This window comes from Gigantopelta aegis, chromosome 9, assembly GCF_016097555.1.
Source record: "Gigantopelta aegis isolate Gae_Host chromosome 9, Gae_host_genome, whole genome shotgun sequence".
NCBI lineage: Eukaryota > Metazoa > Mollusca > Gastropoda > Neomphalida > Peltospiridae > Gigantopelta > Gigantopelta aegis.
In genome coordinates this window covers 69697711-69725099 of record NC_054707.1, presented here as the reverse complement: position 1 = coordinate 69725099, position 27389 = coordinate 69697711, and the positions used below count along the sequence as shown (strand labels likewise).

At 37.0% G+C, this 27389-nt stretch overlaps 1 protein-coding gene across 2 annotated transcripts in view; it reads right to left on the bottom strand.

Moving 5' to 3' along the window:
• LOC121382247 (fibroblast growth factor receptor-like 1) overlaps positions 1 to 27389 on the bottom strand; it is a 73991-nt gene that overhangs the window by 30248 nt on the left and 16354 nt on the right. For both annotated transcript variants that reach the window (XM_041511779.1, XM_041511778.1), the window contains exon 2: positions 7866 to 7973. The gene's annotated coding sequence lies outside the window, so the exon portion shown is untranslated. The remainder of the gene's footprint in view (positions 1 to 7865; positions 7974 to 27389) is intronic.

The following is a 27389-nucleotide window of genomic DNA, read 5'->3' as shown; positions in this document are numbered from 1 at the left end:
GCAAGATATGGTCTGGACAAGGATTTACTGTTATGTGCAGTAGACCGTAAAAAGTAGGTCACAGTGACAAGATATGGTCCGGACAAGAAAAAGTTGACAGACGGACGTACTGACATATGGACAGATGGCCGGCCGTCATACCATAATACAACCTATAGATGGGCATGTAAAAATGACGTAATGTAGATACATGTGTAGTTTAGGATTCCATTACATAATCTTATACTTCTGACTCAAATTCTAGGATTTGTGGAAAGACAGAATCCTTCTAAATTTGCAGCTTGCTTTTGTTTTAAAATATGTTTTGGGTTAAAGCTATTGTTTTATTGTATGTTACACAACATTTACTGCATTAAGTAAGTAAAACATATATCATATTTCACTGACATACAGATTTATTCATTAAATAATCTATTAATGAGAGGGGTGTGGGCGTGGTTGAATAATAATAAACCCAAACAGTTGAGCGGAAGAAATCTTTCTGAAAAAGAGGTTGTGGTTATATATATATATTTTTTTAACTCATCTGGCAGACATTTGGCAAGCAGACTTTTACCTTTTGCATCTTAGGCGGTGTTTCTGCTAGAAAGAAATTTTTGGGTATGGCACTATGGAACTGAATGCAACCACAGTCAAAAAAGAAAATGGGTTAAGTTCAGGGTTAGGGTTAAAAAAAATGTATACAGTAATGATAAGAGTAATTAATTTGGTCAAAAAGTTAACTTAAAAAAAAAAAAAAAATCTGCAAAAAATTTGGGTATGGCGCCATACCAATTTTACCCTCTGGCAGAAACCCTGCTAGGATGCAATAGTTTGCATATAATATACAATACAGTTGGTAGTATATATGTAGGAGCCTTCTTTAACACTGTAGACCATGTTGGACACAGATAACACAACACATTACAACCCCTGCAATTAAGAAAATATCTATGGCAAAAAACATGATGTGGAAAAAACAAATGCCACAGTAATCTCCACAGCAATCTTCACATCATTGCTGATTGCTTTGGGCAATTGCAGGAATTGTCATTATAAACAAAGTTATTATGGGTCTTCCAAGTATTTCTTTCTTTTCAGATACATATATGGCCATGCACATACTAGTATGTATATTATATCCAAGTGCATACATTAACATCGTCAAGAGTTAATGTTACATTTGAATTCTAATCTAGCAGAAAACAAAGTTCACAAAGCCAGATACATTTTCTCTTGTTTGTGCACTGCCTTAATTAATTATAATAATAATGGAGTACCGACGAAGTGATGACAGGAAGAGTTGTATATTATATGTACATACATCAGAGTTAAATGCTTGAATTCTAATCTAGCAGAAAACAATAAGTTCACAAAGCCAGATACATTTTCTCTTGTTTGTGCACTGCCTTAATTAATTAAAATAGAACACTGACGGAGTGATGACAGGATGAGTTGGATGGATGCCATCTACAGTTTGTTTGGTGACAGATGGATTTCAAATATGACCTACACATACAGGTACATGTGCATTGATTTGTAGTTTATTAATTTTATTAAATTAATTTCCAAATTCATCCAAGGAAAGATATTTGGTTTTTTCTAAAACCCAAAAATGTTCAACTACAGTACTAGGGACAAAAATGATCTTGTATAAATAAAATCTGAATAACCTTGCAGTGTGTGGTCACTGTTAAAAAGGGGGGTTATATGTAAACAAATCTGGAGGTTTTTCATCCCCAAATTATTCCTTAAACAGTAATATGTTCTTTAAATGAATGAATGAATGTTTAATGACACCCAAGCACAAAAAATGTATATGACATGTTCTTAATCCAACAATTCATGTTTGTTGTCCACACAAGGCACAACTAATCTTCAAGTTACCAGATGTACATGAAGAGTTCATTTATAAAAATGCAATATATCCCTTTATATAATTTTTGAGAAAAACATGGATTTGCTGCACCATATGTAATAATGACATGGCATGCATACATGTATATCAAACAAACCAGTCAGTGGCATAGCCTGGGTTGCCACCACCCGGGGCAAGGCAAGTATAGCGACACATATGGTTTGTTTTGCTTTGCTTATGAACCCTCAAATTATAGCCTGGATTGCGTTTTGAGGTAAACTTCATTGTCATATTGATCAATTGTACTAATATCAGTACATCTTGATGCACTGCTAACTCTAAAATGTGGAAATTAGCACATATCGTATTTTGGAAATGTCCAATGTACTTTTCACATGCATAATAACAGGCCAAATTAGTCTCTATTGTAATAAAGAGTCTTTTCCAAAATTTTGAAAACTACTGACTTTTAAACACATTATCTTGACCCAGCACAATTTTATAATTGTCCACAGTAGTAGCAGTCTGTTACTTTATGTTATCTGTCCATCCAATACACAATCGTGAAGACTTTGCAAGTGACCACAGATGTATAATATTGTTATGCACTTGACCTGCATGCAGGCCAAATTAGCCTCTAATGTCAATACACTGCCTGACCAGACCACTGATGTATCAATAGACTTGACAATATCGCCAGTCAGACGGGATGTCAAATCAGTGGGCTAACAAAGACCAGCGGAAATTGCTTGAGGTACAGTCACTGCCAATCAATCAGTTAAAGCACAGATTCCTTGTGCAGCATCAGTTGCGGCTATCAGTCCTTTCGGCACTAATGAGGACCTCAAAGACTTGTAATCGTATTTATTAAATTGGTGCGTTAATATGCCAATCAGATGATGATCGAAAAGGGCAGAAAATGTTTTCACAATAGCAGTGTAGGTATAATACAGGGAACATCATGTTTAAAAAAAAATGATTAGCGATATTTCTAGTCAGTTGATAATTGATTAGCAACTATACTGTTTAACATATTTTTTTTAATTGCGTAGCGATTTCTGAAATTTAACACGCATAGGGAATCGCGATGCAATACTGAACAAAATATTCCCTGTATTAATATTATGTACAGTAAAAACAAGAAATTCATTCATTATTTCATTCATTTCAACTTATTTTTGTGCTTATTTCTAATTAAGGTTCAAACACGCTGTCCTGGGAACACACCACAGCTATCTAGGCCATCTGTTCAGAACAGTTGGTTAGTGGTTATGTGAAAGAGAAGTCGGTGTAGCAGGGCTGCGGAATTGCACTTGCCAGCTCACCTGAAACGGTAAAAAAACATACCAGGCAAATCAATATTAAAACCCACTTGCCCGTTGGGCGACACAATTTTGAGTAAAACTGTGCTGACGAATGGTTTGTTTTATATATGGCAAATGAAAGTGGTCGTAAGATTTGAGGAAAAATCTCAGGCTAGTGATAATATCTGTCTGCTAGTGGATTTTTTTATTTACACCTACCCACTGAGTCATTAAAACTTGCTCTGGGTAGGAACCGGTAAAGGGCTGCACTCAGTTCCTGCCAACCTTATGTCCGATGGCTTAACCAGAACACCACCAAGGCCCGTAAAAAAAAAGAGGAGAAAATCTGTTTTGCCCTATCATACTGTTTTAAGATAACAGTTAGCAATCCATTAAAAAAAAAAAAAGGAAAAAAAAAGGCAACCAGTGCTGCACCACGACTGGTATATCAAAGGCTGTGGAATGTGCTATCCTGCATGTGGGAAAATACATACATGTGTATATAAGATTCCTTGTTACTACAATGTAGTAGGAACATGTAACAGGTTTCCTCTCTAAGACTATAATATGTCAGAATTACCAAATGTTTGAGATGTATCCAATAGCCGATCATTAATTTAATATATCTAGTGGTGTCATTAAACAAAACAAACTAACCTGCAAAGGAAAGCAAAGGATAATGTTAGTTTTTATGACTATATTCAGTTTATGACCTCTGCAGGTCAAAGGTTAAAGAGGGCACAATTTTTCCTGATCTTTACCTGTAATCAAGAAAGGGTGTAAAGGAAATTGAACATAAATAAACTGTAGGTTAGAGTTGACCTTTGTAAACTCAAGGCAGATACACATGTATTTGTTTAAAGAACCGTTTAGACGTGTGTTAATTTGTACAGACTGGAAGTCTGTGAAAACTGTTCTGACAATTTGAATCTATAAACATGTCACTCCTTAATCTACATGTAACTAAGAAATATTTTAACAAGTCAAAATATGTCATGCTTTTAACAAAGAAGACTTTGTGTATTTTTGTAATGATGGTATGAAATTTAGAATGCACATTGCAAGTTGCAGAGTTGGTTAAATGCATTTTGTCTTCATTTACATGTGCAGGTACATGTAGGTGATATATCCATGGATTATTTATAGAATAATTAATGAGCTATGAGGAATTATGGATTATCTGTCCCGAATGAATTAATGGCAAATGTTTTACAACATTCATTCACAAGGGACAGATAATTTGTAACTCCTCATAGCGAGTTGGTTATTAATCTCTTTATTATTCATTGACACTTTTAACTGCATGGTCTTTAATATCAAAATCTCTTTGTTTGTCTACAATAAAAAAGTCAAGCCATTAGGTTATATAACATAACCTTACAGCAGTGCATGACCTAATGAAAGTGACACCATGGCATAACGGTGTTCTTTTCACAGCAAAATGTTCACAATGCAAAATAATATGACAGTGGTTGAATTAGGAAATAATTACTTTTCTATTCTAATAAAGCTGCTGATTATGAAAATATATTATTTCATATTTACGAAACAAATAAGTGAACATATTTCTGTAATTCTTTGTAAACTGTATAACTATCTGACTCATGAATGAAAACATTAAATGAATGAGTGAAGTGTGAAGCCCATATGGGTAATAAACACTGATATACTGTATTTCATTATGTAAATTTTTTAAAACCCCAGTACGGTTACATGTACATGTTGTATATCCCCTAATTTTTAGATCTAAATATATTCAAGAGTAACAACCCAATTATAGTCAAATCTCCTTTAAAATACTTTTGTACACGTAAGTGAATCTATTAAGATGTACTTAGCATGTTAAAATAAAAAGGCACAGACGTTACAAATTTGATCCCTCTCAGACAAACAACCAAATTTTTTTTTTACAAAACCTACATTATACGGTGTACAATTTATATATACTGCTAAAACACGACTTTATGGTTTTATTAGCAATTACAAATGGGTCTTACATATTGACATATTCACACTGTCACAGAAATGACAGTACATACAAGTACCCTAAAATCTTGAAAAATTAATTTTTAAAATTCTTTCTACATATACAGATTTTAGTAAGAGAATTGATGTTTAAAATTGTCAAAGTACATGAAATGAAGTGTTCAATTTCAAAAGATTTCAAACCTATAAGTATAACCATCTAGTAGGGACATTTAAATGATTTGTTTTGTTTTTATTATGTACACATGCAGCCCTCTGGCAGAAAACTTGGGTTAGAAGGTGCACATTTTGTTTGTGGGATGATGATGGGTATGTGGGGTGGGCTGAATGGATCTGTCCACTAAGAGAATTCAAATGATCCCAAAACCCAGCATATCTCAGTGAAGTGCTCTGCAAAGATCAAAGGAATAACACAACACAATAACTACAAACATTTTCACCTTTTTGTGTTTACCCCTCTGAGGAAAGGCTGCAAACACAATGTGCCCAAAGCCAACAAAAGTGACAAAATGTAATCTATATACGATTTGTAGCAATTCCCTAACACGCAATAAAGAGCTCAAGCCGTTCGGATGAAAAAAGTCAAATGGGATAACTATCAAATATTTATAGTGGCACTAACGGCACACATATGCTTAGACCTCTAAACCTATCGAGCACAATCAGTCAATAAATTTAATCAATGTTCAATAATGCACACTGCTGCTCTGCAGAGCCATGAAATAAGATTGAGATTTCATGCATGGGGAATCACAAATACACCACCGAGAGCAGGGATAAATCGAGACGTTTGCTCCATTAATAATGGAACAATGGAAGTTATATACCACAGCTGTGAAAGATGGATCTCCAAGTTGCAAGTCTTGCGGTGATTTACACACAAACACACAGACACAAACAGAGACCTCTGTGGTGTGGTAGTTAATCCGTCCGACTTAAGGCTGATGGGTACTGGGTTCACACTCCAGTACCAGATCCCACCCAGAGAGAGTTTTAATGGCTTGTTATGGAGATAAAAAAAATGTACGTATAACTATAAGGCTACTATACATTGTCTTCTCTCTCAGTAATCAATAACCAATAACCAATAACCTAGTATCCTGGGCCCCGTTTTATGAAGCGATCTTAGCACCATAAGATCACCTTAAGTGCATAGCTGGATGGAACACAGAAAACAAAATGGATTAAAAAGTGCCAGCTGTCATGCATGACACACTATATTGATTTCTTTGAGCCATATATACTCACTCCATGAATCTGTTTTTAGATCAAATATGATATTTCAGTTATCTGCAGCATGACATGTCTTAGAAAACATACATAAACACAGGAATGCATAACCATGACCAGTAAAACTGTTTTAAAGGCTCATATTTCTTGGTCTGTTGTCAAATACGCATGGCTAGATATGTTGTTTTAAGGATCCCAACCTTCACAGAATTATTATGGCCATGGGTATTGTATTACACTGTACACTATATAGCAAAATACTTAATAAAGAAATTTGTTTTCTAACTGAAGAATACTTTGCAAGTAAATTATATGTGTGTGTGCACATCCACAGACACTCACAGGCACACATATATATGTACACACGCATGCACGTACACACGCAAGCACACACGTACACACGCAAGCATGCATGCACACACACACACGCACACATACAAATGGGGGTAATTATCAAATATTCATATAGTGGCATTACCGACACACACACACATGCTCAGATCTCTAAACCTATGATTAGTATCAAGCAAGGCAATCACAGTAATTATTGAAATCATTCTTTTTTTCTTTTAACCTACATGTAATATTATTTTTTCTGAAGGTATATAAATTTAGTAATCTTAAATCAAATTGTCAAAAGGGAGTTTATCTACACCTCCAAATTCCTCCTAGTGAAGCACAGATTTGCACTGACATGTACATGCAGATATTATAATAAACACACATTACGCAGCTCAAAAAAAATAAAAATTGCCAGTTACCATCAACTATCACCAGATGGCTTCAATATTTTATCTGTCCAGTTTATCATATGTGACTAAATTCTTATTTTTCACATTTTAATATTTATTATATCATCTGTTTCAGGCATTTAACACATTAAAATGTATGTACATATTATACATATGTGTGTACATGTGTGTATACATCCACTAAGGTAATGTGCATGTGCATACACTACACAATACAGTACACACACATGCATTGTGTAACATGTATACTTTGTAGTAGGTGTACATGTATGCCATGTATGCCATGTATGTAAGCAGACACACATACCCAAACGCCTACCCGCATCCACAGACAAAGACACAAGCACACACACACACACACAAAGTACACAAACAAACACCCATGCACCCATCTGCACCCACACACATACAAAGCAGCACACAAGCAAACAAACACACTTAGAACTAACAGAAAAAGACACCAACGTAGCTACATGCATGATACTTTAGAATTTTTGAAATAGGTAACGGCATGGTGATGATTAATTACATGTAACACTCCCATGCAGTTCTAAGTGATTATTAGTGTCATGTAGTGGGAATCGCAGTTTGTGAAGTCTCGAAAAGGCAGTGGATCTAGCAAAATGTCTGATGCTGGTAGATCCCATTTCTCAAGAATGATGGCCGTTAGCCTAGCCAGTGATGTACAAAACAGTGTACAAAAAAAGACAAAAAGCTGAGAAACTATCCCCAGAAAGTTTCAATAACATGACCTACCTTCAAGTTCTTTGTGTGCTGTGCCTCCTGCAGCCAGTTCACTGGAGCTGTGATGAGCACCTGACACTACTGCACCAGTCGGGTTTTACTCCTCTTGCCCTCCAACCTCTGCAAAGTTAAACATCAGTGTGTGTGTGTGAGAGAAATGTCCTGAACAGGGAATCAGTTAAAACTGGCAGAAATCTGAAGAAGCCTTCCTAGTCAGGTCATCTCTACCATAATAGACCTAATTTTGACCAAAAAAAAAAAAAGGAAGAGAGACCCATGTAGTTTCAGAGATGTGCACCTAGCCTGGGTTTTTTCTTCACTTGTTACCAAGCAACATAAACGTTTCTAGGAAAGTATATATAACAGTATACACAATTATACATTCAGAAAAGATTGATATACTGGGGTTTTTTTTACATCATAAAGTCTATATTAAGGAAGACAATATACAGTTTTAAAAAAACTGTTTTGTTTAATGACACCACTAGAGCAAATTGATTTATAACTCATCAGTTATTGGATGTCAAACGTTTGGTAATTTTGACATACAAGTCTTAAAGAGGAAAAATGCTGTATGTTTCCAGTAGTAGCAAAGGATCTTTTATATATGCACAATTCCACAGACAGGACAGCACATACAACGGTCTTTGATATACCAGTCGTGGTACACAGACTGGGACTAGAAATAGCCCACCTAACAGTGATCGATCCTAGACTGACCTCACATCAGGCAAGCAAATTTACCAATGGTTTACATGTATGTCCCACCCCTACAATGTACAGATAAATTAAACCGGCCTCAGTGACGTTGTGGTTAAGCCATCAGACTTAAGGCTGGTAGGTACTGGGTTCGCAGCCCAGTACTGGCTCCCACCCAGACCGAGTTTTAACCACTCAATGGGTAGGTGTAAGACCACTACACCCTCTTCTCTCTCACTAACCATTAACAACTAACCCACTGACCTGGACAGACATCCCAGATAGCTGAGATGTGTGCCCAGGAAAGCATGCTTGAACCGTAATTTGATATAAGCACAAAAATAAGTTGAAATGAATGAATTAATCCTCTGTAATGGCTGTAAACTCAGAAGATGACCTTCACAAATATTTCTTTAACGACAACATGTAGTCAACCCCTGCGCGTGCTGTAACCTCACCGTGGTGCAGGGGTGTAACATTCTCTTTGAGAATGGCCAATACAGCACAAATTGAAGTTTAGAGTAAAATTCGGTGTCCGTAAAATTCTGTGATATTTGTATTTGTATTTTTGGCACAGTTCTTTACACTGTTTTTGTTTAAACCTTGAATTTTTATATTGATGTTGATCATCACTTTATTTATTTGCATTACCATAGTTTGACACCCAATAGCCGATGTATTTTTCGTGCTGGGGTGTCGTTAAACATTCATTCATTCATTCATTCATTACATGTAGTCAAAAAAATCCTTGTTGTGGGTGAAAATAGGGTTTTTTACATGACCTAAAAATCATATTTGACAGAAACACCAAGAAATAGTATATTTGTTATATACATCTTTCCTAAGTTTTGATATCTTTTCCGTTTTGTTAATATCTTTCGCTTATCCTATCAAAACACGTAACGCCATGATATAATATTTCTTCCAATTGAACGCTTCATATTTAATGAATTTTAGATATTTTATCACAATAGGACTTCATATCCATATTTTATACGTACAACTGTTTAACTTATTTTTATTTTTGAAATACGCTTACATACATGAATTGGTAATCAAACTTAAACACAAAGAAGCAACACTGGCCTCAATAATCAGAGCTAATAATTTACAAGGGAGATAATTGAATCATGAATTTGTTCACAAAAATATAAATATGATTTCTATAGTTTCACTGTAAAAATATGACTTTTCACCGAATATCACTTTTACGGTTTCTGTAGATTTATATATTTCATTGCTATGTATATAATGTCTATAGGGAATTCGACATTCTATTTGAGTAGGATTAAGCCGGTATCGTAAGACAGTAACCAGTTATTTCTTTTATCCGGCAATCCTATAGGAATTGTTAGAAAATCATTATTTATTCCATTTTTGTGTACACAAATCAAGTATCATGAAACTAGCAAGGCTTTTGCCATATGATGTCATACAAAATACATGACGTCATTCTTTGTAAGATGCTAGCTACATTTTATCACATTCTAAAAGCATTTCTATATTCTAATTAATAAATACATTTAATATATAAGTTTTGGATTATTATCATAAAACTAAAAGTTATTTGTATTTGCTGCACTTAAACAAATGATTTTGAGTATGTTTATTGAAAATCTTGTCTGAAATACGTAAGTCGAGTCGGGCTTGTCACGTGACCTATATTTTTGGTCAGTGACCTTTTTGGTCAGTGACCAAAAATATAGAGATTTATCTAATCTATCTTCCCAATGTATACAGTGATTGTGGGATAAAAATGTATATACCAAATCTCTACCACTAAACTATACGTCCTTCACCTACATGTAACAATACACAATTCTCAATTCTAAAACAAAAAAAGAGAAAAAAAAGAAAAAAGAAAGACATACATAAAAACAAAAATAAAAGCAACCATGTTTGTAATAGGTCTTTGACAGACATATAAATTCGAAGGAGACCGGGATGTACATGTGTAAGTACATGTCCGTGACGTTAGTGAATTCTGGCAGCAATCAAACGTGAGCTGTGAAGTTATCACTCAACCCTGCAGGTATCAGTTAATTATCTTTAGGTGCCATTGACGTTGATTAAATGTTGCTAGCTCACTGATATACCATAGATACCTGTATACACAAAGTAAAAATCTATATCAACATACGCAGGAATGTACACTAGCTGCTTGTCATAAACTTACTGTATAGTATAGCATGGTTACATGTATTCTCCTAACCCCATCTTTGCATTTACAAGATGGAATTTACCCATGTGAGAAAGGGGCAAAAGGAAACTCCACTCCACATGGTTACACTTGACAACAGATGGAACTACAGGGTACTTACATTATGTTGTGATTAGTTTGACTAAGTAACTGTTTTTTAAACATATACTGAATGGAACATTGCGTGACCTGCATTTAATGTGTAGACATTTTTACTGCATCTGCAATTACACATCTTATCCTCCATACAATTACAATGTGCCATTAGTGTCATGTTTAAAGCCCTTCAGTCTGCATGTACATGTAGATCCTAGATGGCCTATTAGTATTATCTATATGTTTTTTTGGTTAATGTTTTCCAACTTAATCAAGTTAATGGAGGTGGATCTAGCACTCACAAGATCGAATTACCTCAGTGCATGGACCCATTCTCTGATTGTTTTTTTCCCAGTCCCAACCAGTCCACCACAACTGATATATCAAAGGCAGAGGTATGTGCTGTCCTGTCAGTTTAAATATGTGTATACATCAGAGATCACATGCTACTAATGGCGAAATGTAGCAGGTTTCTTCTCTGTGACTATATTTTAGAATTACCAAATGTTTGATATCCTATATATATAGCCGAGGATGAATAAATCAATGTGCTCTATAGTGGTGTAGGGGCGGGACGTAGCCCAGTGGTACAGCGCTCGCTTGATGTGCGGTCAGTTTGGAATCGATCCCCGTCAGTGTGCCCATTGGACTATTTTTCGCTCCAGCCAGTGAACCACGACTGGTATATCAAAGGCCGTGGTATGTGTTATCCTGTCTGTGGGAGGGTGCATATAAAAGATCCCTTGCTGCTGATCTAAAATAGCCCATGAAGTTGTGACAGTGGGTTTCCTCTCTCTATATCTGTGTGGTCCTTAACCATATGTCCGACGCCATATAACCGTAATTAAAATGTTTTGAGTGCGTCGTTAAATAAAACATTTCCTTTCCTATAGTGGTGTTGTTTTTCAACTTAGTGTTTCCAGCCATAACCAGATTGGCACGCCACCCTGCTCTGCTGGGGCCTACTTCACAAAGCTCTCTTAGGCTCTGCTAGACAACAAAGCATCCTCTTTGCAAGTCTTTTAGCATTGCACTGCAAGATTGCAAAGTTGCATGAATTAAGTGAATTAGGCCCCTGGTGTAATTTAATTAACACCATCCTCTTTATTTTCAAAATCATTTCCACTAGGCTGAATATTATCAATCCATGATCAAAATATCTGAAATTTGCTTTCAAATAGAAACTATTCAAAGATACAGTACATTAAACCCACACTTAATTTGTCTCCAAGATCCCTTGCTACTAATGGAAAAATGTAGCAGATTTCCTCTCTAAGACTATGTCAGAGTTACCAAATGTTTGAAATCTAATAGCTGATGATTAATAATTCAATATGCTCTAGTGGTGTCGTAAAACAAAAACAAATTTTAAACTTATACCAGAAAATCACATCTACAGGTACATGTAAATGTAACTACATGTACATCATTTAAAAAAACAACAGGCAAAAGCCACATGACTCTCCCCCACCCTCCAACCCTCTTGTTGCTGTTGACTATAATGCATTTTACATGACTGCTGTCAACATCTCTTGGAGTCAGTCCCATACTAAATAGTTCTTACGAGACTAAATCACCTGAGGCGAGCTTTTAATTGACTGAGGTATATATTTCTTGATCCCCATTCCCCCAAAAAGGTAAATTAACAATATGCAAGGAGTCACAAGATTAATCCCCACAGTTTGGTATTTCTGGTTCAAACAGGAGTCCATGGTTGGTGGATTAAACATGCACATGTGTGTGGTACACATTGTACCTGTATTCTGTTACAGTGGGCAAATTCATATAAAGACCCTCTGTTACAAATATAACTCTGGTAAATAATCATAGCAACTGGCAATGTCGTCGAGATTTTCTATGGTGCTGTTAATTCTCCACAGCATTTATTTTGCTGTGGAACTTTCAATTTTCTATATCAGTTTTCTTTTAAAACAAATTCCTAACACATTTACTGACAAATTAAACTTGTCTCTTAAAATCGTAAAATTGCTGTGGAGAAAATGTTTCCGAAACCATTTGTCTTTAATTACCAGGGTTTCATATACATTGTACAGGCACTGATATGGTTCACACTTAATGGTGACTGGGGTCTTTTTGTACTCCAGAATAGAATTAAAACATGCAAGCTACAAAAACAGTGTTAAAACAATGCATCCACAAACACAATTTATCATATCTGATAAGTGTGAAATACATTATAATGCAGATCTAAAAAGCAAAACATTGATTAAACTTCATATTTTCACACTGTCACAATCGACACTGGCGTAGAAAACAGGGAGGGGGGAGCAAGTGGCAGTGCCCCCCCCCCCCCCCCCCCCCCCCCCCCCCCCCCCCCCCCCCCCCCCCCCCCCCCCCCCCCCCCCCCCCCCCCCCCCGACTTTTGAAATATTTTGCTTTATATTTGACCAGCCTTGGTGGCGTCGTGGTTAGGCCATCAGTCTACAGGCTGGTACTGGGTTTGGATCCCAGTCGAGGCATGGGATTTTTAATCCAGATACCGACTCCAAAACCCTGAGTGAGTGCTCCGCAAGGCTCAATGGGTAGGTGTAAACCACTTACACCGACCAGTGATCCATAACTGGTTCAACAAAGGCCATGGTTTGTGCTATCCTGCCTGTCGGAAGCGCAAATAAAAGATCCCTTGCTGCCTGTCATAAAAGAGTATCCTATGTGATGACAGCAGGTTTCCTCTTAAAAACAGTGTCAGAATGACCATATGTTTGACGTCCAATAGCCGATGATATGATAAAAAATCAATGTGCTCTAGTGGCGTCGTTAAATAAAACAAACTTTACTTTACTTTTTGCTTTATAATATTTAAAAGTGTGTAAATATAAGTGTGCCCCCCCCCCCCCTTTTGGCACCTTCCTACGCTCATGATCGATAAGCATTACTAGATTGACTGATTACATCATGATGCAGTTCTGTTCATATACTGACATTTTAAATACACGGCTCACCTTACATAGATATAAACATCTTGCAAATGTGTAATTGGTATACGTTGGTGTTTCTAGAAGCAGATTAATTCATCTGTGGTTGCTGACCGGCCTCGGTGGCGTCGTGGCAGGCCATCGGTCTACAGGCTGGTAGGTACTGGGTTTGGATCCTAGTCGAGGCATGGGATTTTTAATCGAGATACCGACTCCAAACCCTGAGTGAGTGCTCCGCAAGGCTCAATGGGTAGGTGTAAACCACTTGCACCGACCAGTGATCCATAACTGGTTCAACAAAGGCCATGGTTTGTGCTATCCTGCCTGTGGGAAGCACAAATAAAAGATCCCTTGCTGCCTGTCGTAAAAAGAGTAGCCTATGTGGCGAGAGCGGGTTTCCTCTAAAAACAGTGTCAGAATGACCATATGTTTGACGTCCAATAGCCGATGATAAGATAAAAAATCAATGTGCTCTAGCGGCGTCGTTAAATAAAAACAAACAAACTTTACTGTGTTTGCTGGGAATCAATTCATTACACACTAGAGATGTCTGTAATTAGTCCAACTCCTCACTGTTTTCGAGAACCCACTCACACTTCAATCCCACAATCCAATTTACCACCAGACCAAAATAATCAGTAAAAGCTTGAGCTTAAGACTGAAAATTGGCATGTATATGGTTTCTTTTTTTAGCCAGATTAAATATAATAAATGATAAACTGCATCACAACTAGTAATGACCTCATTGGTAAAGTGCTCTCACCTGATGTGCGGTCGGTCTGAGTTCAAGCCCTATAGGTGGGTTCATTTGGCTAATTCTTGTTCCAGCCAGTGCACCATGACTGGTATATCAAAAGTTGCGGTCTGAGGGATTATGCACATTAAAGAGCCCTTGTTACCAATGGAAAAATGCAGCAGGTTTCTTCTCTAAGACTGCATATGTATATGTTAAATTACCAAATGTTTAACATCAAATACCCGAATGATTAATAAATCAATGTGGTGGTGTTAAACAAAACAAACTAACTAACTGGCAATAAAATGTGTGTATATATGTGAGGAGTTCATTTACAAAAATATATCCATTCAAGTTACTCAGGGAGGTGGGGGGGGGGGGGGGAGCATGGTTTTACTGCAACTTGATATGGTATATATCACAATTTTTTTACATTTCAATCGGCATAGATCACATTTTGACAAAAATGTTTTTGTCATATTTAATTGCTGAAATGTACTAACATCAGTATACATGTACTTCATCGGCAACTACAAGACTTAGAAATTGGTGAATATCACATTCAGCAAAATTAACTCTTAATGTGGTCTTCAATTCAGATCAATTAATGAAAGTTGTTCTTAATTCAAATTATTTATTAACTGCAACACACAGTAATATTGAGCTAAAATGTTTATGAATATATTTGGTTCCTTTTATAGAAAGGCAGTTATTGCTACACCATTAGGTTGTATTGGGGGTTTTTTTTTGGGGGGGAGAGGTTTGATGAAAAGGGCAGGGATATTGAGTGCTGTTGCTTTAAATAAGATTGCTACGCCATTAGGTTGTATTGTTAGGGGGTTTGATGGAAAAGGCAGGAATATATTGAGTGGTGTACCGTGTTGCTTTAAATAAGTACCACGGGTGCCCAGTGTTTACTACACAGTCAGCAGTGTTTACTCCTCACAGCTGATTATACTGAATAAATGTTTAATTGCAACACAAGTTGAGCTAATTGCAGTGCCAGGTCTATGCCCTGCCCATTCTGGCCATCCCGTACTGAGATGACCCTCCACACATTAATGGTTATTGGTTCCAGCATGCAACCAGTACATCCAGCGAGGTCAGCAAGAACGCATCATCATATCAGTGGAGGATCTGCCTGATAAACGGGTGTCTCGATCATACGGTTCAATTAACCTACAGTGATTACAAAGCTCAATGGGGAGTGCGATGTTGGTGAAAATTTTAAATGTCCCTATTAGAAAAAAACTGTTTTGTTTAATGACACCTATTGGAATGTTTGGGTTTTTTTGTTGTTTAACAACACCACTAGAGCACACTGATTTATTAATCATCAGCTATTTGAAGTCAAACATTTGGTAATTTCTGACTTGTAGTCTTAGATGAAACTTGCTATATTTTTCCATTAGCAGCAAGGGATCTTTTTATATTAATTTTTCCACAAGCAAGAGCATATATACCATGGCATCTGATATAAAAGTAATGGTGCTGGACAAGATGAAATAAAAATCAGTTCTGAGAATGGTCTCTATTGGAATGCAAGTAACCTCACACTTTAGCAATAATACTGTAAACTGCATTGAAAATATTTTGTGTCGTTTTAAATCGCTATGTGACTTTGTCAGGACCTTCACCTTTGACATAGAGAGAAAAAACATGAACTCCTTTAAGATATAATCCTATTCCTATACATGAACTTTCATAAAAATCAGATAACAAATTAACTTGGTAGATATTTCATAAATATCGGATAAGAAATGAAGTCAGTAGAGCAGTAACGTCATAATTTGTACTTTTAATAACAGTAAAATTGACCTTTAACACAGAGAGGCATAACATTAACTCGTTCAAAATACATATGTACATTGTACATGTATCATGATCCTATTCTTAGATATGTGTGTGTGTATATATATGTATATATGACGTTTCATGAAAATCAGATGAGAAATGAAGGTGGTAAAGCGGTGACATCATGCATCATTTAAACAGGTGCATATACATGTATACCTATACATGGGCAAGATGTTATATGCCCTCATCGCTAGGGATAATTAAGACTCATGGAATCATTTGCGAGCAACTTCTAGACAATTATCTCCCCTTTTCTTTCCAAGTTCTGTCACTATCTCTCTCACCATTACATACTTTGAAGTGTTATAAGTAATCTTTTCAAAAACCAAACACTAAATGTACATGTACACAATAAAATAAGTTTCACATCTTTTTCTATGATAAATTTAAATAGGATTTTACCGTTGAAGTTAAGATTCCATATATGCGGTATGCAAATGCGAATGCAAACACGACAAAAAATGGAAAAGATGTAAATACAATAGCTTGATTCCATATGTCCGACTGCGAATGCGATTTGCGTAGATGGCAAACTGGATCGCTCAGTGTAGCGATTGGTGCGAATGCGTACACAAAATCGGATGGGAGAATCCCGAATTTTACACCATGGAATGGGGTTTCCCAAAGAAAGTGGGCCAGAAGGAACCGAGTGAACATGCCGAAGAGTGCCGTTTCCGATACAAACTGTGAAAAGTTCACTGAGTTGGTTCTTCAACATCCAATACTGTACAACCCAACATGCCCTGAACACAAGGAAATAAAGAAAGAAATGTTTTATTTAACGACGCACTCAACACATTTTATTTACGGTTATATGGTATCAGACATATGGTTTTGAGAGGAAACACGATGTCGCCACTTCATGGGCTACTCTTTCCGATTAGCAGCAAGGGATCTTTTATTTGTGCTTCCCACAGACAGGATAGCACAAACCATGGTCTTTGTTGAACCAGTTATGGATCACTGGTTGGTGCAAAATCTTCTTTTTTTTAACTCATTTTATTATATTTTTATACTTTACACCGTGGAATTAACATTTCTCTCATTCTTACATATGTAAGATATCCCATGGAAGAAAGACTGAAAATGCACGGATATTCGTATTTATTGGATCACACAAATTGTATACCTCGTACGTGTATATGGAATCTTAGCTTAAGTTATAAAAAAAATTCAAAATATTTACCAATTTCAATCTCAACATAATTTAAACATTGTTACACTTATGTCCTGGACAGAAAGCATAGTGACACAGATGCAGGTACCTGAGGCATGCAATGTGCATTTCATGTATGTACACTATAATTATTTTATAATACAGTAATAATCAAAAGACAATTAGAGCATGAAAATAAAACCTTATGTTAACACATCACATGTGAAAATACAAATAGAATCATGCGTACATAATTCATATGCATCTATTGTACTAAAAATGGCTCATTCTTAATGTTTCAAATCACATAAAAATCAATGCTTGTGGGTGGATGTAAATATTCAAAAGTATAATATTGCTACATGTTCCCAGACTGTGTGTGAATACAGAATGCAAATCATACACAATCAAAAAAAAAAAAAAAAGAAGAAGAAAATTGAAAAATGATTGTAACTTATTAATTCTCAGACAGCAAAAGCATAGCATCTCAGCTTACCCAGCATTAAGAGTAATAACACAGAGAGACAGCAATTAATCAATTGTCAATGATAGGTTATATGTGCAGTCACCCATTCATCAAAGCGCCTGACTGCGCCATATTGAACACCACGGCAGGATGCAGACATATAGTGTTTATTTAAAGTGAAAGGTAGCCAATAGATTAGCATCAGATTGCACACTGATCTGCTCCTCTTTAACCCGTGCCAAATACGGTCGGTGACTTATTGACCACAGCCCTGGAGGTTCAGCCTGCAATTTAGGCAATCAGGGGGATAAACTCAATTGCTGGATCAATGGGAACCATATCCATCAGAATTCTGACCACTCCCGGCTTCAATTGGTAATAATATTTTCTTCATTTCGGCACACACAAAAGCCAAACACTTTACGCCCTATTGGACATGGAAAGTCTGTTTGAATACATTTCATTCATGATTTAGAAGTCGTGTTATTTTTAGTGTGATGGCTTTTTCTTGCCAGATTCCCAAGGTGTTCAATCATACCCCACATGAATGATCATCAAAGAAAAATGCCACAATTTATCCAATTTTATTGAAGACTCTAATCAACAGGAAAATGGTGCTGCCATGAGAATCCATTCACTGGATTATAACCAGCAGCCAGAGAATCCCTTCTAGACATACACGGGGAACCAAAACTAATGCTTTGAACACTATACAGAGTTAATGTAATACACATGCAATTGACATGACAAGTGAGGCACCATCTCACCACTAAATGCTGTCTAAACTTCATGATTGAGCACTGGAGTATTCACGGCATCACATCGATTTATAACTGCACGTGACCAGTTTCTACATCTTCAAATATATTTAAATAACAGATCTATCTAAAAGTAAAACATTTATATATATATACACTAGTATACACCCTACTTATATAGAGTTATATGCAGGGTTTAATTAAGCTGGACTCCAAAACATAACTCTTAGCAGTATGGTAAATTTCGTCAGAAAGTCTTTTGCTAAATTCAAGTTTCATTTAAGCAAACAAAACAAACCTATATTAAAGTTTTCTTTTAATAAATGCATTTATTTGACATGAAAATAACATGCCATTTTCAGATTTGTTTTTTTGTTTGTGTTTTTGAGAATTCAACTATAATTCACATTTGACAAATGACAGCTTAAACCCAACTCATACAGGTATTGTTAGTAATTTGGTTTAAATTTTTAAAAAATAAAAATAAATTTAGCTTAATTCAGTTTGATGGTCTTAGCCAAAATAATACATGCTAATTTGTGATTTATTCAACAAGTAAGTTGTCATACCGTTACCTTGTATTTAGTAAATGACATCAGACTCTGCCATACTGTACAGACCTGTCTGTATATATGCAGCATATTAATCATATACAGATAAGACATTTATGCATTATTGATGAACAGAAGGATTCGGAAGAAATGTTTTATTGAACAACTTTTCTGGTTACATGGCGTCATATATATGCATTATTGATGGAAGAAAGGATTAAGAAAAAATGTTTTATTTATGGTTATGTGGTTTCGAACATATGATTAAAGATAAAGACAACAAGAAAGAAACTTGCTCACACCACTCCATGGACTACACTTTTTTATTTGCAGCGTCCCAGACAGGAGGGTACATTTCATGGCCTTTGTTATACCAGTTGTGGAGCACTGCATGCTAAGAGGAGAAATAGCCCAATATGTGCCCACCAATGGGGATTGCACGATCACACATCAGGAAAGAAAAGATTGTAAAATATGTAAAAAAACCTGTTATTAAATGTACACATAGCTGACTAATTTCTCAATGCATGCAGAGGTAGAAATTAAGAAATGTTTCAGTAATTAGCCTGGGGGGATTACCAGTGTTGAAAGGTTATTAGTTCCATGAAAAACCATTAGCTTTCTCTCTCCACACACAATTAGTTGGAACCCTGTGATTGACAGATGTGCAACATTTGTGGTGGATCTTGACAAAACAACTGCGTAATACTCACATTAGGCCATACAGACATCTAACTAGGATCATTTAGATTGTACTCATCAACAGCTATTTCTGATTGCCTGGATTGAGAGAGTGAGTGTCAAGTTCTACCCCTGTACTCTTTCATTCTAATGGGGCGGGGCGGGGTGGGGCATAGCGCAGTGGTACAGTGCTCGCCTGATGCACAATCGATCTAGGATCGATTCCCGTCAGTGGGCTCATTAAGTGGGCTATTTCTTGTTCCAGCCATGGCCATGGTATGTACTATCCTGTCTGTGGGATGGTGCATATAAAAGATCCCTTGCTGCTAATCGAAAAGAGTACCAATAGCCCATGAAGTGGCGACAGCAGGTTTATTCTGTCAGTATTTGTGTGGTCCTTAACCATATATATGTGACGCCATATAACCATTAATAAAATGTGCTGAGTGTGTCGTAAAATGAAACATTTCCTTCCTTTCTTGTATTTGCTCTAAACTCTAAATACATGTATTTATTTTATACCAGCTCTATTTGGGCATTTTTGTACAATAAATATTGATTGATTGATTTATTGATTGACTGATTGTACACGCAGGGTTTAAGTTGTAGTTCACCAAATCGCCAAATGCGAACCAAACTGGAATTTGGCAAAAATATTTCTTTAATAATTCGCCAAAATGATAATTAGAAAATGTCTACCCATTTGTAGATCTGCAACCATTTTGGCTGTTTGGCTAATTGGAATTTTCATTTGACTACAAAGTTTCTGACCAAATTCACCTCACTGCTAATAATGTTTTTGATCCAGTTTAAAGTGTGTACATGTATATAAAGCTTAACAACAAATTAACTTTTATAGCTCTTTCTGATATTGAGGGGGGGGGGGGGGGAGACAACGTAGTCTAGTAGTAAAGTACTTGTACGTTGCATGATCAGTCTAGGATCAACCCCCTGCAGTGGGCCCATTAGGCTATGTTCTGTTCGAGCTAGTGCTCCACAACTGTTGTAACTGTTGTACTATCCCATTTGTGGGATGGTGCATATAAAACATCCATTGCTGCTAATCAAAAATAGTCTCCTCTCACATTTTCATTTATTTGTGTGGTCATTAACCACACACCTACCGGGTATATGTCCCAAAATAATGATTATATATAGCCATAAATAAAAATGTGTTGAGTGTCATTAAATAAAACATTTCTTTGTCACAGTAAGGAATTTATGGACATTTAGTTTTTAGTTCAGCTTCCAGAAAAAAAAGATTACTGCAGACTGATTAAAATAAGAAGATGAAAATGTCAACATTCAAACTGGCAACGTTTAAAAAAAATGGACAACATTCCCACAGCACACATATAAAGCCATGTGTTTCCTATGGGAAATGGTGATGAGTATATCAGAGTCTAGCAAGCTGGGTGATAAAAACTCCTGATATTAACATATCATATCATATGGTCTGCATCAAGATAAGTGAATCATATTTTGACTATGCTGTGCATCATTACATCTCATCATAAACTCGACAGCCCAGAGAACTTGAGAATTTTCAGTTCTGTTCCATTTACTGTGGAAAACCCATAGGAAGCTACATATACGCCTGTGTGTGTTTGGGTGAATTCAGATAAACCTGCCTATCGGGTTACCACCTTCCACCAGCACCAGCTACTATAGTATAGGTACCTGACATATGCCAACACAAACAAACAACAAATACTAGACAGACTAAAGTAAATAATGCACAGGTGATCATGTAACATCCCTTGTCACAGGACTTGCCTTATCTGACAGTTATGCAATGTGTACTGTTTGGGGTATTTCCTCCCCCAGTCCATGTGTCATTCAGTTATGCAAATGACTAACTGTGGAAACAATGTTAACATGTTTTCCAGCTGTTTAACATGAACATGTAGGTGATTAAAGTTGCAATCTTGCCTCCATCCCTATATCACACAACACTGTTTACAAACGGATGTAACTAACACAAACTTGTGTATTTTTGCTATCAACAGATACAATAAAACTGTTTTGTAGTTCAACATACTCAGAAGGGTTCTGCTCAAAGTGTTATGTAATTTGGCAAACACAAGGTTTAACAAAATATACTTTTAGGTGACTACATACAGACTGGAAAGGAAAGGAATATATTAAAGTTTGTTTTGTTTAACAACACCACTAGAACACATTGATAAATTAATCATTGGCTATTGGATGTCAAACACTTAGTAATTCTGACTCATAGTCATCAGAGGAAAAGTTTGTTTTGTTTAACAACACCACTAGAGCACATTGATTTATTAATCATCAGCTATTGGATGTGAAACATTTGGTCATTTTGACATATAGTCTTAGAGAGGAAACATGCTACATTTTTTCATTAGTAGCAAGGGAATTTTTTATATGCACCATCCCACAGACCAGATAGCACATACCACAGCCTTTGATATACCAGTCGTGGTTCACTGGCTGGAACGAGTCATTAGAGGAAACCCGGTACATTTTTTCTAATTCAGCAAGGATCTTTTATATGACCTTTTCCACAGACAAGAAAGCACACACTATGGCATTAACCAGTTGTGGTGCACTTGTTGGAATGAGAAAAAACCCAATCAGTTGAATGGATCCACCGAGGTGGTTCGATCCTGTGACACAAGCACCTCATGCCAGCATTCAACCGACTGAGCTAAATCCCACCCCCTGGAAAGAAATAGAATGCAGGCTGCAAATTTAGCAGATAAATCTTCCATTTTTCATTTGTAGGTGTCCAGTGACTCTCACAAATATATATATGACAATCTCAAAGCCTGCACAGAACAATCTATACTTATCCCTATGTGCATGTACTAGTATACTTACATTTCCTCTTCAGAAATATTTACCCATTACCATGTGCTAATCCTATCATTGATCCTATTCTTAGAGTCACAAACATCTATCTGTTAGTATTGAATTACAGTAGTCAAGACAAAGTCAAAACACACCACGCCTGCCAGTATATGTGCTTAATGAACTCCAAAAGAATTGTTATGGCCTGTCAGAGTTTAAGAACATGTATAAATTTAAAGAATATATAAATTTTCAAGGATGAAATATCAAACAAAATTTTATAATAAGAAAAGAAATCTCCCTACAATTGATTATAAAAGGCACATGTATTATTTAATAAAAGACAAACAAGACGTGTACATGTATGCATGTCATGTATTCCTTTAGTGGAGTACAAAAAAGCAGTAAAGCAATACGAAAAATGTTTGTTGTTTAATGACACCACTAGAACACCAGTAAAGCAATCAGGGCATTTAATACTGGAGAGTACATTTTCTCATATTAATTCCACAACTGTGGATCCAGGGGGTGGGGAATCAAGAGGGTCAGGATACCCCTGCTCGCGAAAAAAAAGCCCCCCCCCCCCCCCAATTTTAAAGTGCATTCACCTAATTACATGTACATGTAGACCTCACCTGCAAAAATCCTGGATCAGCATCTGAAGTATCTGTTTTACAAATACAGACCATTATTAATTAAAGTATGCAAAACAAATAATAATTAATTTCTTCAGCTTTTAAATTTAGTCTATATTATTATAAAAGATTTAAATTAAACTGTTGGCTTTGATCAAACCAACATTTTTTTTTTTTTCACAGCCTAAAAACTGATCTTTCGATAAATCATTAAATGAAGTGGACATAATACGTAACAGAAGCCATCAATATAAAAATAAAATATTAATAATAAATAGGAAATGAAGCACACATGTTCACTGAACCATATGTGCGTTGAACATGTGCTTAAAAACATCCGCGGTAACCTAATGGTGTCTGCAAGCAAAGCTAATCTGCTAATCTGCAATCCGTAATGACAACACTGGTCACAATCAGATACACAATGCTTACATAACCAGATGCATACATGTGTGTATATATATATTGTGTATATATACTCTTCAAAAAAAGAAACGCAAAAGGGTACAAATGGGTTATAACTCCGATTTTATGTTTCCTACCGGTTCATGCTTTGTGAATATAAGGTCATTGCATGTCCCAAACACATTCCCACGGTTACATTCGATAAAACGCAGCTACTGTACAATAAAGTTCCAAAATGTGAATATTCGCAAAAACGCAGCCACGTGCAAACCATGTCACCACTGCACGTGATCTGGCCGACAGTTGACAATCCAGGACATGCCACGTCTCAGTGAACCGCAGAGAACCATCGGCCGACTAGACGCAGGCGAATCCACAACACGTGACCTCCCTAGATCCGGTCGACCACGGGTCACTACCCCCGGGCAGGACCGCTACATCCGGGTACGCCACCTTCGGGAACGATTGACTACTGCCACCTCCACAGCCGCAGCAATACCAGGTTTGCGCAGGATATCCGACCAGACCGTACGGAACCGCCTACGTGAGGTAGGAATTCGTGCCAGAGTCCAGTTCGAAGTGTCATCTTAACACCACAACACCGTCCACTCCGACTGCAGTGGTGCCAGATTCATCGACAATGGCCTCAACTGCGATGGAGACAGGTGTGGGATTCAGTGACGAGTCCCGATTTCTGCTCCGACGTCATGATGGAAGATGTCGCGTGTATAGGCGTCGTGGTGAACGTTATGCGGCAAACTGCGTGCAGGAAGTGGACAGATTCGGCGGGGGTAGTGTCATGGTGTGGGCAGCCATCTCACACACTGGCAGAACTGACCTGGTCCACGTGCAGGGCAACCTGAATGCACAGGGCTACATTGACCAGATCCTCCGGCCACACATCGTTCCAGTTATGGCCAACGCCAACGCAGTGTTCCAACATGACAACGCCAGGCCTCACACAGCACGTCTCACAATGGCTTTCCTACAGAACAACAACATTAATGTCCTTCCTTGGCCATCGATATCACCGGATTTGAACCCAATTGAGCATCTATGGGACGAGTTGGACCGACGCCTCCGACAGCGACAACCACAGCCCCAGACCCTGCCCGAGCTGGCAGCAGCCTTGCAGGCCGAGTGGGCTCCCCCGGGACGTCATCCGTACTCTGGTTGCTTCAATGGGCAGGCGGTGCCAGGCAGTTGTCAACACACGCGGAGGCCACACCCGGTATTGACTCCAGATGACCTTGACCTTGGTGGTGTGTCCTATCACTTACTCACAATGGACTAGAGTGAATTGTGAACAATCCTGCAACATTTGGTAATTATCGGACTCGCCATTCAATAATTAAATCAATTCTCCAAATGTTACGACAATGTGGTTTTGCGTTTCTTCTTTTGAAGAGTATATATATATATATATATATACCCTGTATATCCCATGGCTGATCAAATATGAACTTACTTATTTAATTACCCATTCCCATGTCTTTGACGGGCCGACGTAAAATGCTGCTTAAGCCAGCAAGAACAATTATTCCAATATTGCCTCTGATAGTTGCACAGATCTCACACACTGTAAAGTCGGGGATCAATACAGGACTGTATAGAGTGAGGAACGGGATTCCGTAACAGATGGGGCACACAGGACATGGTTCAGTGGTCAAGCTATCTTGCCTGTGCTGCAATGTGTCATAGGATTAAACTATAAATATGTTTCAAGTTAAACAGAGATCCTCAAATGGAACGGAATTAAAAGATTTGTGTGAAATGAGATATCTAATAATTAGGCATTCTTGATACTTCTGAATGGGGACAAGAAAGTAAAGAAGTAGCCTATATGCATGTGCCTGTCGTGCAATGGGATCACCACCCCTTATACACCACCCCTTCTTCCTTATTGGATCCAACAGCAAGTTTATATGTGGTCAGCCATGTACACATCTGGTTATGTAAGCATTGTGTATCTGATTGTGACCAGTGTTGTCATTACGAATTGCACATTAGCTTTGCTTGCAGACACCATTAGGTTACCTCCGTTGTTTTTAAGCACATGTTCAATACACAAATTTGTGTTTAGTGCACTGCATCACAACTGGTACATACATGTACATGTCCGTGACACTGGACATTGGATTGTAAATAAATCACCAAAACTTGGCACGGTCATGTAACTCACCTGTAGTGAGTTACCGAACTTAGGTTTTTACAATCAAAGAACAAGGATATAGGAACAATACATCTATTTGTACAGTGTTCAGATCCAGCCGAAAGAGCTGGATGACTTGTATCTCTGTTAACAGTGTTACAATACAGTAACGTGAATATAAACCCAGTCCTTATGGACTGACTCAAGCAATTGCTCATGCTCACATCAACCCATGCAAAATGGTTTTCACATGGCAGGACTCGGGATAGGCGTGTTTGAAACCATAGAGGTATATGAGCACGTTATAACCCTAAGTCTAAGTCACATGGCAAAAAACTGCCCACCTCATCATCAACATGCTGATATCGATAACTTCATTTACTCATCTGTGAATTTAATTAACACTGAAAACAATTGTTCTATATAATTTCAGGAGAGCTTATTGTTCCACAATAATTTTTAAACTGTAAGGACTAAACATGTAGTTTATAAAACAACCATTGAAGACTGAGTTGAAGTTAATCAGCAGGAATAGCCTATGAGCAGGCTGCAATTTCTTATCTAATACTACAGACAGAGTTTCATAATTTACAATATGTCTGACACTTGATTAAGCAATGTGCTAATGTGTCATTAAACAAGCATCGCTTTTCCTCTCCACACCACTCTGACACTACTTAAAATCAATACAACACAGCCACCACAAGCAAAAAACAATTAGAGGATGAAAAACACTGCTTTTTTTTCAACACACAGCTGTCAAAATAACATTACAACAAGCAGAGCTCCTATTGTACCAGTTTTCTCTCCGATCTCTTCATTATGTTAAAAGCCTGATCACATGGCTGGCCAAAGATTGTTTTCTGGGGGAATGAGGGGAAGGGGGAAGATAATGGTACTGATGACTCACCACCGACATACATCAACAGAAACTCACGTGCCTTGACTTTATCAACGGGAATTTTATTAGTAATATACTAGTATGACGACGTAAAAACTGCTAAACAGATACTTACATAATGACTGGAAAAGCGCCTGCTAAGTAACCACCCTTTCTTTCCTGTTGATTGTAATACATGTACTGCATATATATGGATTTACTGTAGCAGAATGATTATCATCCACAAGACTTTTAAAAGTTAAGCTTCAAGAAACTAAAATTATAGATTGTATCATCATTCATTCTCCAGTTACGTGTAATAATATTAGGATACCTGTGTTAGATCAAATTTAAATTATACGTAAATTTCACTTCAGTTGATGAACTCTGGGGAAATTCCTTTTTCTTCAAAAATGTAGGCTATATTTATTATATATAAATAATAAAAAAAACATTGTCTACAAGAGTGCAATAAAATGAGATGGTAGTAATTAATTTGAACTGG